Consider the following 14140-nt stretch of genomic DNA (forward strand, 5'->3'; position numbering starts at 1 on the left):
CCGCCTTTGTTTTCTGTGCTTACACGACTCGGGCGTGCGGTGCTTGTTTTTCTCGTTCTTCCTCCCTCTCTCTCTCTCTCTCTCTCTCTCGTGTGCTCGTCTCATCTGTTCATATACAGCTATTCCAAACGCGAACAATCGCCCGCCATCCCTCGCAAGCATTGTCGTATTCGCTTCTGCCCCACCCCTTGCGTTTTCATTTTCGTTCCCCAATTCCCGAGCCATCACATGCGACTGTTCTTATTTCCGTAGTGGCGGCGCTAGACAGCGTCTCTCTTGCTCCTGCTTCGTTTAATTTAACCTTCTGTCCCCAATAATCATCTCAGGACGCAGGCGGCGCTATCTTCGCATTTGCATCCCTGAGTCATCGCCGTTAAGTACACCACGGCCTTCCGTCGGCGTCTGAGCTTTCATGTGTTCGCCCCCACGTAAGCTTGAGTGTTTACTAATGCGCGTGTGTGTGCATGCGTGTGTGTGTGTGCGTGCATGCTTCTCATGCTTCTATGTGCACCCGTGCGTACGTGGGCTTTAGCAAGTGGCTTGCTTGGCCTTAGGCGGTGCTTGCTACCTGTGCACTTAAGAGTTGACTTTGCTTTTATATGCATTACTGTAACTCACTGATTTGGGCAGAATCCCGGGGAAACAAGGAAATAGAAAGCACAAATCGGAGAACGGGGTTTCAATGGCTTGCATATAATGCGCCGTCGTCAAGTAGTAGTAGCAATAAACTTTATGTAAAAGAAAGTGCGCGATGCATTGGGGAACCTCAGCTCTTGATGTCCGGTGGCTGCCTGCACCAACTGTTTAGCCGTCTTGCGTGGGGGTCCAGTCCGAAGGTCCCACAGTACGTGCGATGTACTTTGCGAGAGCCAGGAATCCCGCATTGAGTTGACGTCGTTAAGGAATCACTGCATTCAGTCTCAACGTAGAGCAAAGTTCTGCTACTTGTGTTGCGTTGGTGTTGTAGAAAGTTCAACACGAGACCAGCCAAGTTGACAAGAGAAGTGGAACTGCTTTTACTCAGAGCGTAGACATTCAGGCAGTGTAACACAGGTGGCGCGAACCACCTATTTTACAGATGTCATGCTATTTATCGAAAGACAGATTGCAGGACAAGAAAAAGCCTGGAGACGTATCACCTCTTCCCCCTTCCAAAAAAAAAAAAAGAAGGTAGTGACAAAATTATTGTGCGCATATACCGGGTGATAATATCTAAGTTTAAAAAAGAAATTTTAAATCACCTGTGGCCGATAGCTTAATTCCATTTCTTGAGCTGTAAACTTCAGAGGCGGGCATTACTATCACGAGAAACAGAAACACATGTTCAACTACTTAACAAACATTCACTAATTAACTTCATAATTAATTACTTTACAGCACAATTTACGCATAGTAACGGGTGAGCTTGTCCATGCACTTAGAATGAATTTTCGGGATGACACCAGTTTCAAGATATTCATTGTCGAAGTGTGCGACAATTTACATGGGCTTCAATGGATAAAAAAGCGCTCTGTTAAAAAAAGCGAGTGGAACAACAGTGCATTTCTACCTATAGTTTGATGGCGCATATTTAGAAACCCATGCCATCCTAGAAATTCGTTCTCAGTGCATGCCGTTGCAAATTAACGACATTACCGGCTACAATTCGTAAATTACAATATATTCCATAAAGTAATTAATTAAGAGGTTGATTAGTTAACTTTCTTCAATTATTTGATTATGTGTTTCGATTTTCGTTGCAAGCAATGGCCGCCTCTTTTTCCAGCTCAAGGATTAGAATTTTGCTGCCTGGCAGAAGTGATTTTCAAATATTCTGTACAAAATGAAGAAATGATCACCCCGTCGAACACACCCGACATATTGAAGGCCATACTACAAGCGAGAAAAAGATAATATATATATATATATATATATATATATATATATATATATATATATATATATATATATAGCTTGGAAGCGAGAATGACAGCTATATCGTTACAATGGCCCTCTTGTGCGTTTGTTCTAGATAATTTTTTAATGCGGGTTTTTATCATTGTTCTCGAGCACACACGTATATTCATAAGCCAGCGGGCGACCTGGACTCAAGCCACAAATTCTCCCGTTGCCAACAATGCCCGACCCAGTCCAGGCACGTCTGACTCGAAGTTCCTTCTATACGAGCGATACCGAGAACAAACACTCCCCTGCTATCGTCACCTTAATTTTCATTTCGGCGGCGAGGGGATTACATCTGACGGGAGAACTTCCTTGTTTCTCCGTATAAGGTCCTCACATATTCCCACCCACTCCCGTGGTTCCCAATTTTCTTCCCGCTGTCGTCGCTGTTCCTCGCTCATAGTTCATCGAAGAATAATCCCCAGACTTTCCCTTATTTTACACGTATGTACTTTTTTTTCGTTTTATTTTACGCCCTCACATTCGTCCTTTTCACTTCCAGTATTTCACGCGCCTCCTTTACCTTCATATACGCACCATTGTAATCAGTTTAAAGCGGCCGAGGCCCAAAAGGTTGGGGATAGAAGTGGACAAAAAAAAAGAAAGAAAAATAAAACTCAATCGGGAGAGATTAGTTCAGCTTTCACACTGGGCGAGACCTCAGGAATTTAAAGCGGCCTACCGCTTTCCCCAAGGAATTAAAGGGAAATGATTGAAGTGCTAAGAGAGTCGATACAACAGAGAGCAATACAGACAAATTTAGATAGAGACGGGCACGGTTATAGAAAAAAAAGCGACAAGCAAAGGCGAACAAATGGAGCGGGGTTTCCATAGCACAAAAAAAAAAAATTCTGTTATCGTGTTCTCTTGTCACAGAAATCGCAAATTTTGAATTGTCACTCTAACATCCCACCGATTTGGATTATTGCGGGAAAGGGCTACACTTTAGGTAAACTGAAATGAAGGTTTTGTGCAGGCTGTCTCCCGGTAGGAGAGCGCAGATCCACCAGCTTACAAGTAGTCTCAGTGAAACCGTACTACATGCTCTCTTGCTGCTTCAAAGCCCCAGCGAAAGCATAATTTTTTATGTCTGTGCATTCGTGTTTGCGCGCACATAGTGCACTAGAGTAATGGTGTCGATTACATCTAACACGCGGCACTCGACTGTGAGTGCGCAATCATGAAACTTTAATGAGAACTCTGCATACACCTAGACACTTCTCACGACCACATTCATTCATTCATTCATTCATTCATTCATTCATTCATTCATTCATTCATTCATTCAATCAATCAATCAATCAATCAATCAATCAATCAATCAATCAATCAATCAATCAATCTATCTATCTATCTATCTATCAATCTATCAATCAATCTGCCAATCAATCTATCAATCAATACTGCCAGCAGCCCTTTGCCAGCGCAGGAATAATGCCATAAAGGATCACCATTTCACAAAAAAAGAAAATATCCGCTGCAGTAAAGCATAAACTCTCGGGAGGAGGGTATTTTCGGCACTAAAGAAACTAGGAGACTGGCATCAGCATTCCCTAGGGTTAACCAAACTCGTTTGATACGCGCCTGTTAAGATTAAGGTGCGTGGGCATGTATCAAGTATCCTCACGAGGGGTGGAAACTTCAAGAAGCTGTAGAATACTTAATGCTCTATCGTCAGTCCACGACGATTAGAAACAATTTCTCAACTTATACCTCGGGCACGCAGTAAGTCCGCTTACATCGATAAATATAAATATACCCAGCTACGTCAACGGAGTCGAGAAACACAAAACTTCGGAAAGCGTTGGCTCGAGCGCACTTAATCTTCTCACGAGTGAGGCCTCCCCGACACCCGTGAAGAAACACCAACGCTTGTTGCTGGGCCTCGACTTCAATTATTGAAGCTGATTTAGACCGACCCGAAATTCACAGTCACGTTTTGCGCATCGCAGAGGTAAACCTATATATACACCGTCTAGTCGGAGAGCGCTCACTGTTTCACTTTGTGCCTGCTGGCCCCCGAGGTATTTGCGTGCACTCGTGCATGAATACACACTGAGTTCTTACGCGGCTGTTCTTTCTACTTTTCGTTTCGGGCAGCACGTGGCAGCGAACGGAATTTTCAGAGCAAGCTGACCGTGTGCGCGAGTGGGGTGGTGTGTGTACGTTCTCAAGGATGAGAATTTGAGACAAAACTTTTGTCGGTGAGCGCAGAGTGGCCCCTTCCGCGCATAGACAAACGCGTATCCGTATGTACTGGACGCATGTATATACATATACGCGCTGTAGACGCCTGCACTCGAGACACGTTGCAGGGGAATTCGAGACTTGCTAGCGAAGAGTATCTACTCCGATGAGTGCGAACTTTGGAGCGTTCGTGTTCGTAATTGCATCGCCGCAATTGATGACAGGTTATTTATTCCGTGAGGTGTTCTGACTACGCGAAGGGAAGCTGTAGCGAGAACGAAAATAAGACTTGGGCTGGGGCAATGTTTTTCTTTTTTCCTTTCTTTTTTTTCTTCCTACGATATATTTCAACCGCTCCAGACACGGCGTTCGGAACGAGTTCGCGTTGAAAATTTGAATGAAACATCGATCCCTAATTACTGGAAACCCCTTCTCGCCAATGGGGCATATCGGTGGCAAGCTCGCGTATCTCGAAGGCAGTCTCATCAGTGCCAAATCAACAGAAGATGCAGCACCCACACGGAAACGAATTGTATCTTAGAAGACCGTTTGCACTTTACGTGCTTGGCTCAAATATAGAAAGGGGTGCGCCGCACTCTCGCCGCTGAGTCTGTCTTCCAGTTCGCACGAAAATAACAGCGAAACAGAGCCCGAACATTAAAGCGAGAAACGAACAAAAGGGAGGCAATAAAGCAGAGGCAAGGCTATATATGATCGCGGTCTGTCCCAGCGCGGCAAGCGGTTGCCGCCGGGATGAAAGAAAAAAAAATTAAAGAGCCCCGCTTGCAGTTCATCCTCAAAACGGCAGCGGCTCTGCAATGTGGGTGAGTCGAAGGTACTTTAAGCGCCGCGCGGCTTCCACGGAGCTCTGACGGGGTGCAGGGTGGAGCGGGAACCCGGTGTCTCAAAGGTGCGCGCCGCAGAAACAAAAGGTACAATGGGGCTGAAAAACAAAAACAAAAGAGTAATAAAGATCCTGCTCCGCCGGAACGGCCACACCGATGAACGACCAGAAGAAAGGCGGCGAGAGGCTGTATGGGGGAGAACGGTCGCATCCCCGGCGCAGGAAATGTCACCGCGCTGAGCGTAAAGGGGCAGAAAAAAAAAGGGAAGAAGACAAAAGGAAAAGATAGGGAGAGGACAGCAACGCCAGGTTATCGGCTGGACAATTGCGCCAGCGTTTGTATGTCCGTGTGCGCGTGCGTGTGGTGCGAGGGAAGAAGCAGCGAGTGACGGTGAAGACGCAAAAGGGAAGACGGGAGAGAGAGAGAGAAAAAGAAAGGCATGAAACGAAGAATAGGGAAGAAAGAAGTGAGGTCGGGAACACGTTGCTTTGCTGGACGATTCTGCCCGCGCTTTCTCTAACGGTTATTCCGAGGGCGTGTAATTGTTCCTAATGACGATCCTGGGAACCGTCAAGGGAGGTCGCCGAGCGAAGGAGGACGAACGGCACGCAGGAGGAAAAAAAGAGGGGGGAAAAAGGGATGAACGTTCGTTCGCATCCGAAAGGTAAAGCGAGATGGAAATAAATAAAGGAACGGTAGGAGGAAACAAAGGAATGACGATGTGGGTGGGTGGGTAAGAGGGGTCGGTAAGGGCTGGAAACCGGAGACAGTCTTTGGGCCGCGGGCACGGAGAAAGAATGGTCGAAAGGGTGAAGGAGGCAATGGGGCCTAATGGAAGTGGACAGCATTTGTCTCTCGCCATTGTTGGCTCGGTCTGGAGCAGGTGCGCCATGCCCTTGCCATTTCTGGGGCTTCTACGTACGCGCCGTTTCTACCCAGTCTTTCTCGCGAGGGCTGCGCGGTAGTAGGGATACATGCTGCGGAGGAAGCACTACAGGGGGAATGGAGGACCACAGAACTCCGGGAACGTCGCATGACTGCGACGACGCAGTGTTGTTTTTGCTGCGTTACGTTGAAGGATAGAAACGTCGTCGGACATACATTGTTGCTGTTGTAGTTTCTGTTTGAGTCGCGGAAACTTCGAAGAAGTTTGCGATAACTTTTTCTTTTGTTTCTGTTCTTTAGCTCGAAATGAAGCTAAAAATGGTTGTTTACTGTTTACTAAAACTGCCCCTTTTGCCACCTTTTGCCTCTTGTGTACAGTACTTCTGTTCCATAGCTCACCGCGCCGAGAATACTGGATATCGAAATATGTTTTGCCATGCTGGTTCACTCTAAGGTTGTTCGGGAAGCAGGACCTGAGTAGTACCAGAATAACAAATGTTTCGTACATTTATTTGTATAAACGTTTGAGTATACATTTGATTTGTTTCTTCTCATCAGCACACGACCCGCTGTGGTTGTTCAGATGATATGGCTTTCTGCTGCTGATCTAGAGGTCGCGGTTTCGACATCCGGCCACTGTGGCTGAATTTCTATGGGGGCTGTGTGCAAAAGATGCTAGCGTATACCTAGACTTAGGCACACGTTAACCTCGGTTGGTCAAAATACGTCGGAATACTCCACTACGGAGTCTGTCATAGCCCTAGTGATTCTTTGGGACGTTAAATCTCATTAATAAATTAATGATTAACGCGCGACAAGGTACATCAGTGGTAGTATCTTTTTCCAGTATCAGCACTTGTTTCGCGATGTAAGATACAACCTGAAAGGCGGATAAATTCAATTGGTATTGCCTACCAAACATTTCGTTGCCCTTGACATATAAGTTCAATATGCGGTCGCAATATACTGTATATGCTAACCTACCAGCCGTGAATGAGGATCACCTTTTTTTTTTTTTTTGAGGACTTCAGTGCCTGTGATAACCTGCTATCTTTTTCATGCAGCAATTGTGAAATTGTGATGGGAATGAGCGGTGGGTCTGCCTGGATGCCCCAGCACGCGATCCCTTTTTTTTTTTCTTTTTTTTTCTTACAGAAAAATTCTGAAGGGAAGTAAAATAGCTTGAATGAAAAGTGAATGGATATAGATTTTGTTACGTATGAATTTTGAAGCATAGAAAGTTGAACAGTACCTTGTCGTTAGACATCCTGACACCTAAACTACGGTGCGAGACAGTCAAATAGGTCGTCGAATAATAACATCAAATAGTAAACCTTACTAAGTTTTTCTTTATATTCTTTTTTAATTCAGGGTTGCCGGGCACGATTGCATTCACATTTACGTGGAGCCAATACAAATCTTATACAAATCCGGGTGCGTTGTTACGCTAAGTTTGAAGTTGCCTGTTCGAATATAACTGCGTTAAATACAAGATTGGTTTGCCAGCGATACTCAAGAAGAAGGACGCACCTACACTCGATGTCTTCCTAGCCATGTATTAGTATCCCGTAGACCAATATTATTCGGTAACACTAGTGGCGTTAAAAGCTTTAGAGTAGCAGGCTCCTTGCCATAGTTTTCATTTACCAATTCATGCTGAACATTTCAATCCTCTTTAGTACCGCGTCACGCAGTTCTAATCTGAAGCGTAGGATGCCGCTTGCTGATATGTCTACCTCCCGTCTACGCCTAGAACAGTAAGCAAGAACTTGAAAAGAAAATACATAAGTAGTACAGAGGGTTAACGTATATGAGGTGAGGCAGGAGGGCCCATCGCTAACACACCGGCAGGCAAAGGCATTCCTATATACCCCCAGGGTTTCTTCTCTTTCCTCTAGCACCCCGGGGGACGTTGTCCCCCCAATCGCAACCCCCTTGGCGGCGGCGAAGCGACGAGAGGGCCCTTCCGGCCCAGGGCGCCGACATCCATCACCATCAGCCGCAGCGGACTCCGCCGACCATGGCCGCTGACCGCAATGCTGGACACATAAACTCACTCAGAGCCAGCCAAGCAGCAACCCCCTCTGGTCCATAAACTCGTTCATCTTGAGTCCGGGGTACCCCCCCCCCCCCCCGTCTCCCCCCACCCACGCTCTCCTCCAAAACCACGACCATCTTCGCGGACCTTCTCTCCTTTGCTTTGCTGCCCTTACTGTAACGTTTCGTCGCTTCCTTCTTTCCATCCTCAACGCGCGCTCATCGCCCACACGCTCGTCTATACTGCTCCGCTGCCCAACAACCTCTCCTCTATTCTCTCCCCCCTCCACGCTTCCACGTCTCCTATAGATATATATTTGCGCGACGCACGCCAGGCGGCGACATATTTCCTGGGCCGGCGCCCGACATCTCTCTTGAACCTTCTTCCTTTTTTTTCTTATTTTTGTACGCGCTTCTCCTCGCTATGTTCTTACCCTTTTCATTTCTCTTCGCGCTTCGTATGTTCGCGCTTTTGGTGCGCTGGCTTCCTCGGCGCGCTACGCTGCACAGCGTCGCGGTCAGCGCTAGGGTCTCGCGTGGACTGAGCCCCGAGAGTCACCGACGCGCGCGAGCGCCAACGGTGCTTCTCCCGCAGACTACACTGCCATCACGGTCGAATCGTGCTGAGAGTCAGCGCCCGATGTCGTTGCGAGAAGCTGCGTATATGTAGCACTTCCAAATTCGAAGAAGCTTCGCAACCTCGCCTTTGTATTGCATTGTCTTCGTTTGGAACACAAGCCTTCGCCAGGCAGTTTCAGCGTCGCATTCTCCCCTTCGCCGTGTATGGATCAGGACGTGCTATAAGTATTTACTGTAACTTCCAGGTTTACACCTTCGCAGCTAGCTTAGTACAGCGTTGCTCAAATGGATTACCAACTTGACCAGAATGCTGCTCCCAATTAAGTACAGCGTGCCGCGGCGTGAGACTGGCGGTCGCTGGCAAAAGCACGTGCGCGTGAAGGTTCTCACATGCCAGTGTGTATCTATACTCTAAATACAGCTCAGCACCAGCGACAACTAAACTCCAGGCTCCGTATGTCTTTAACGCTCCATATGAGAGAGCTGTCCGAAGCATTTCGCCTAGGTAACTAGTAATGAGACAAGCGGCACACGATGAAACGGTTAACTGCTCGGGAACAGTCAAAGAAGAAACGCTGAGGAAGAAAGTTGGGTCAGTTGGCTTAGCTGATACGTTCTACCACGCACGAAAAGTGAACGATATAGAAAAGACAGAGCTAGACAGGATAGAGCGCTGGACTTCAAGTGTTGCTTAATTGAAATTCCTGTCAAACGTGCATTTATTTCAATAAAGAATCAATGGAAGTCTAGAGGTCTATCTTGTCAACCTATGTCCGTTCTGCCGTTGGCTTACTGAGCTGGGTATAATGTATCAGCTAAAGCAATGAAAGAAACCATCAGAACATAAATAGTGCAGACTGATTAGTGCAATTGCTTTCGTAAACATCATCACGAGCATTGGATTTAGGATTCCTAACACTACTTAATATGCCTCCATGCCGGCCAGACGATTAACCAGGAATATAGATCACGTACATTGTTGCGATTACGGTATCTGACGCGCTGAGACTGGGAACCATAAGACCCTAGCTTAGAAAAAGAAAAAAAAAACGGTGACAGGACAGGAGCAAGGTTCGTGGAAAGCAAACATTCAGTGACGTTCTAAACTTGTCTGTGTGGCTTGAAAAAGAAGACCTGTAACCACAGGAACACTGTTTTACTCTTTTCATGGCGCGTGCAGGGCTTGCAGTCCAACGTATTGAGTCATTTCAAGGTAAGTATACTGTTCATTCCAGGTATCAACTCTGTAAGGAGAACATAGCGTTTCCAGTTAAAAGAAGCTACGACACTTACAATCTGGATTTTATCGCTCTGAAAGAGATCACTCGAAATATCCCACTAGCACGTCAGTCTTTTTGTTGGCTTTGTTGACAAAAACGTAGTGATACAGGATCTGCTCCTCCACATAGTACATGCTCTTTTGAAACAACACTCCGCTTCACTCCTCTTCACTCCTCTTCCCACCCTCCAATAGAAAAAAAAAAAAGAAAAGAGAAGAACAATAACAGAAAGAAGAGATGACGGTTCCAGTTTCCGTGGCAACTGGACGCGTCTTCCCGATATTTCTTCCTCGTTCACACCGCAAGACCCCCGTGCTATCGTCCAGGCGCAATGAAAGAATGGACTGGGTCCTACCTCTGGTCTCGTAATAATAAATAGAACAATAACAATAGGAGAGATGGGGAGAAAGAGAGGACGAGTACGTACGTGGCCGATATAAATCTCGGTGATGCTTTCTGTTTCCGCGACTGCTGCTACCTCCTGGACGAACAGCGCGCTTGTACGAGTTACGAAAAGTTCAGTGTATAGATTGTTATTTGGCGCTAAGCCCAGACGCCGAGAAGTTGGCGCAGGTCTCTGCGTTTCCTCTCCCGGCACAAACACAGACACACGCGCGCGCGCACAAACACAGAGGAAGCCCTCGTGCTATCTCTCGCGACGCTTTACAACGGCGGCGATTTGAGAACGGCGAAAAAAAAAGAGTACCTTCCTTTGCTCTTTTCTACACCTTTGTTTACTCTCTTCTTGGGACACTTCTCGACTCAAAAGATCTCTTTGGCAAAATAGTAGACAAACACAAAAAAATTAACAACTTTTGAGGGAAAGAAAAGCGATGAGAGAAGAGAGAGAGAGAAGGGATATGTGGAACGTTAAAACAAACGCGAAGAACAAGAAACAAATTCGAGCTTGAAGCCACGAAATGTATAAGACTCCAGGAGGAATGCTCTTCCCTCCAGGAAGAAAACTGGCGGGACCAACGCGGAAAGGGAAGGTCCCGGACGACCGGCTTTCGAGGTGACGGTCAAGCGTAGAAGATGCCCGCGCATCTCCGCGGCTTACACATTGCTCGGCCGCTTCCTCTCTGTACCAACCGCACCGCTCCTCCTTCCTCTGATGTTTCTCCTGGTTCTTGTTCCTCCCAGCCAACCTCCTTCTCATCTTTGTTCCTTTCACCGTGGCACCGTCCTCTTCAATCCTCAATCGTGGGCTTCAAACATTCACAAACAAAAATACGACGAAGGTTGGTTACTCTTCGTACTTTCTTTACGCCTGGACTTCAATTTTTTTACCGATATTTTTTTTTCTTCTTTAGCGTTGTTCCTAGGTTTCGCTTTCGTTCTCCATTCTTCGGCTCGGGCGCCATCGCGCTGCAAAGCCATGAGAAAGATATGTCCAGTCCGCGGAAGGTATCCCCTGCCGCCCGCGATGACACCGAGGCGCGGGGCCAGAACAGGATATTATACTTTGTGGTTGGCGCGGCAAGTGCTGCTGTTGGCACTCCCCGCTTTTCTTCGACACGCGGACCTGCGCTTCCGAGAGGCGTCCGTCTTGCACCGCTTTGTCCATTGTGTTTCCGCTTCGGAAAAAAAAAAAAGTTCCTAGTTGGCCAAGGAACGGGACGCCCAGTGTGAGTCCGTATAGTTCTTACGTCGGTGAAGTCATCCGCCTCGCTCTTCGCCGTCATCTCTCGCTTCACCTCAGGCTCCGCCTTTAGATCTCCTTTCCGTTCATCTCTCTGTCCGTGCTCGGCACTCTGTTGCAGTCATTTTAACTCCAGCGGCGAAAAAAATAAAACAGACAAAACGATAAGTTATCGCCCTTCGAATGGGCCATCGTTCCTTGTTCGTTTTCTTTAATCTGAAAAAGCCCTTCTTAAATAGGAGGCTAAGAGATAGCGACGGAAGGTGTATAGGAAAGAAATGAAGATGCCGCTTGAAGTCGTTCCTTCCGTCTTCATATCGTGCACCTAAAAGAATTCGGGCTCTGAAACTTTCAGCAGTCGCAGTTAGTACGGCACAGCATGGAGTTCCCTGGCGTCAAAACTCCGGAAGTTTAGCTCAATGGTGTTCGTAGAGCCCTTTCGGTCACGAATCATTGTGGACTGCTGAAAACTGTCTCAATATTACATTGACATAAATGCCAATGTTACATATTTGCTGCAGGCTCCAGAAGGAAAGTCAAGGGAGTAGGATGATGATTCGTGGATTTTCTAGTCGGTAATCCCAGTTAAAGAGTGAATAAATATCGATTTACTAGACAATCATTCATTTACGTCGCGTGTTTTTATCTATAAAGAAAACCATCTGTCCGCCTCGAAGCGCATGAACAATTTAGTCATTGGCTGCAAGCTTACGAGCAAGAAATTAAAAAAAATCGATTCTTTCGCCACGGAACGCAGCACGTCGAGCATCATGTCGAACATGGCACTGCATGCCTTCAGCAAAGTGTCCGTGTGTAGCAATACTCGGCGCACTGACTTAAAATAGAGCCACATTTATTATACTGGGGGTTCAATTTACCCGCAGCGCAATGTCAGAGGTACTATTATTTTTTTTATTGCCACCGCTGGACAGAACTTGCAGTAAGAAGTGGCACACACACGTGTGCATTATGGCTGAAAGAAATAGCCTATAAAGCATTCTGTTATTCTTGCTTATGCTATACATCGGCGACCCTATACGCTGTCTTTCCAGGACGTGCATTTCAAACATAGGTAAACACGTGGTTAGATCCCATGTTAACGCACGTCGCACTGGTATTTATTTCACGTAATGCCAGGCGTTGTGCTTTCGTAATTATGTTCGTGTCTTTCTTTTGATGATGAGTACTTATAATGCGCTCTGAGAAAACAACATTATAATCGGCTACAAGTTCTCTTATGAACTGTGTACACTATAAAAAGTAATCTATGCTCTTTTTCTCGGACATAACGACGCGCAGAACAATTTTCGGCGGCGAAAACTCGCGTCTCGTTCACTTGGTATATACCAAAATTGTCATGGAAGGGTACGAATGTTTGAATAACATTATTGATAGGTCATGAAATCGATAACATCACTTGCTCGTCAGTTACGTCACCATTAACGATAATAAAATCACGTGTGACGCATATACCCACATTGGATATGCGGGTACGAGCCAGGGATATGCGAGTATGAGCCAGGCACAAGAAAGAAAGAAAGAAAGAAAGAAAGAAAGAAAGAAAGAAAGAAAGAAATAATAATAATATATGGCTTTTATTGGCGCAAGGGCCAGATATGGCCAAAGAGCGCCATGACAAATGGTGATGGTTTTTCAATTTACTATAAATAGAGTGGCATATGAGTTATAGATGGTTGATATAACGTGGCTGTAAAAAGGCCTAAAAATCAAGTCGCTGTAAATTGCGTAAAATATATTGGTATTAAAATAATGACAATGACGAGTGATTCAAGTGATGACTATAAAAATTCCGATACGGATTGATGATATACTAAGACGTATACAATAGCACTAGTGCCTCAAGGAGTTCCTTGAAATCAAGGGCTGAGAGGCACGTGCTGTACAACCTTTTTGCACTGCAGCTGCAGCCTCCAAGACGAGGCTGCGCTACAGATACCCTGGCCAGATGATTTGTAAAGTGTTTACGTCTGCTAAAAATTTTAAGACTGTACTAAAATCAAAAAGCGGCTCATGGTTAAGAAAGAATGCTGGGTGAAGAGGGATTTGCTGACGATAGGCGAGATAAAAGTACTTTTTACGCTGGGCTTCTATTTCAGGGCACTGTACAAGAACATGGAGAACTGTAAGAATGTCTCCACACCTATCACATTTTGGAGGATCACTTCCAGAAAGGAGGTAGGAGTGTGTGCCATAGGTATGACCTATTCTTAACCTGCAGAGAAGCACTTCTTTGTGTCTTGCCGTTTTCTCTGTCATCCATTTCCCTATTCTGGGTTTGATCATATGTAGCTTGTTTGAAACTTCGCTGTCCCACTGCCTTTGCCAAAATCTCCGCAACTGATGGCGCAAGAAAGGCTTCAGGTCTGTGTAAGGGATAGCTATGTTTTTATCTGTATGTTTAAAAACTACTGACGTGGCACTTTCGTCTGCAGCTACATTGCCTTTTATGCCTCTATGGCCAGGTACCCAGCACACTATGACCACTTGGTTGCCCATGTAAGCTGAGCATAACCAGCTGTAGAGTTCATTAAAAACTGAATTCTTGTGTTTTCGTAGACTCATTATAGCTTTAACGACGCTCAATGAGTCTGTGAACACAATTGCTTTGGTAACATTCATTAGCTTTATGTGTTTAATTGCCGAGAGGATAGCGTATGCTTCCGCTGTAAAAATACTTGTATGCGGATTTAGTGCACCAGATGTGTAAAAAGACGGTCCCAGAG

This window comes from Dermacentor silvarum, chromosome 6 (assembly GCF_013339745.2).
Source record: "Dermacentor silvarum isolate Dsil-2018 chromosome 6, BIME_Dsil_1.4, whole genome shotgun sequence".
NCBI lineage: Eukaryota > Metazoa > Arthropoda > Arachnida > Ixodida > Ixodidae > Dermacentor > Dermacentor silvarum.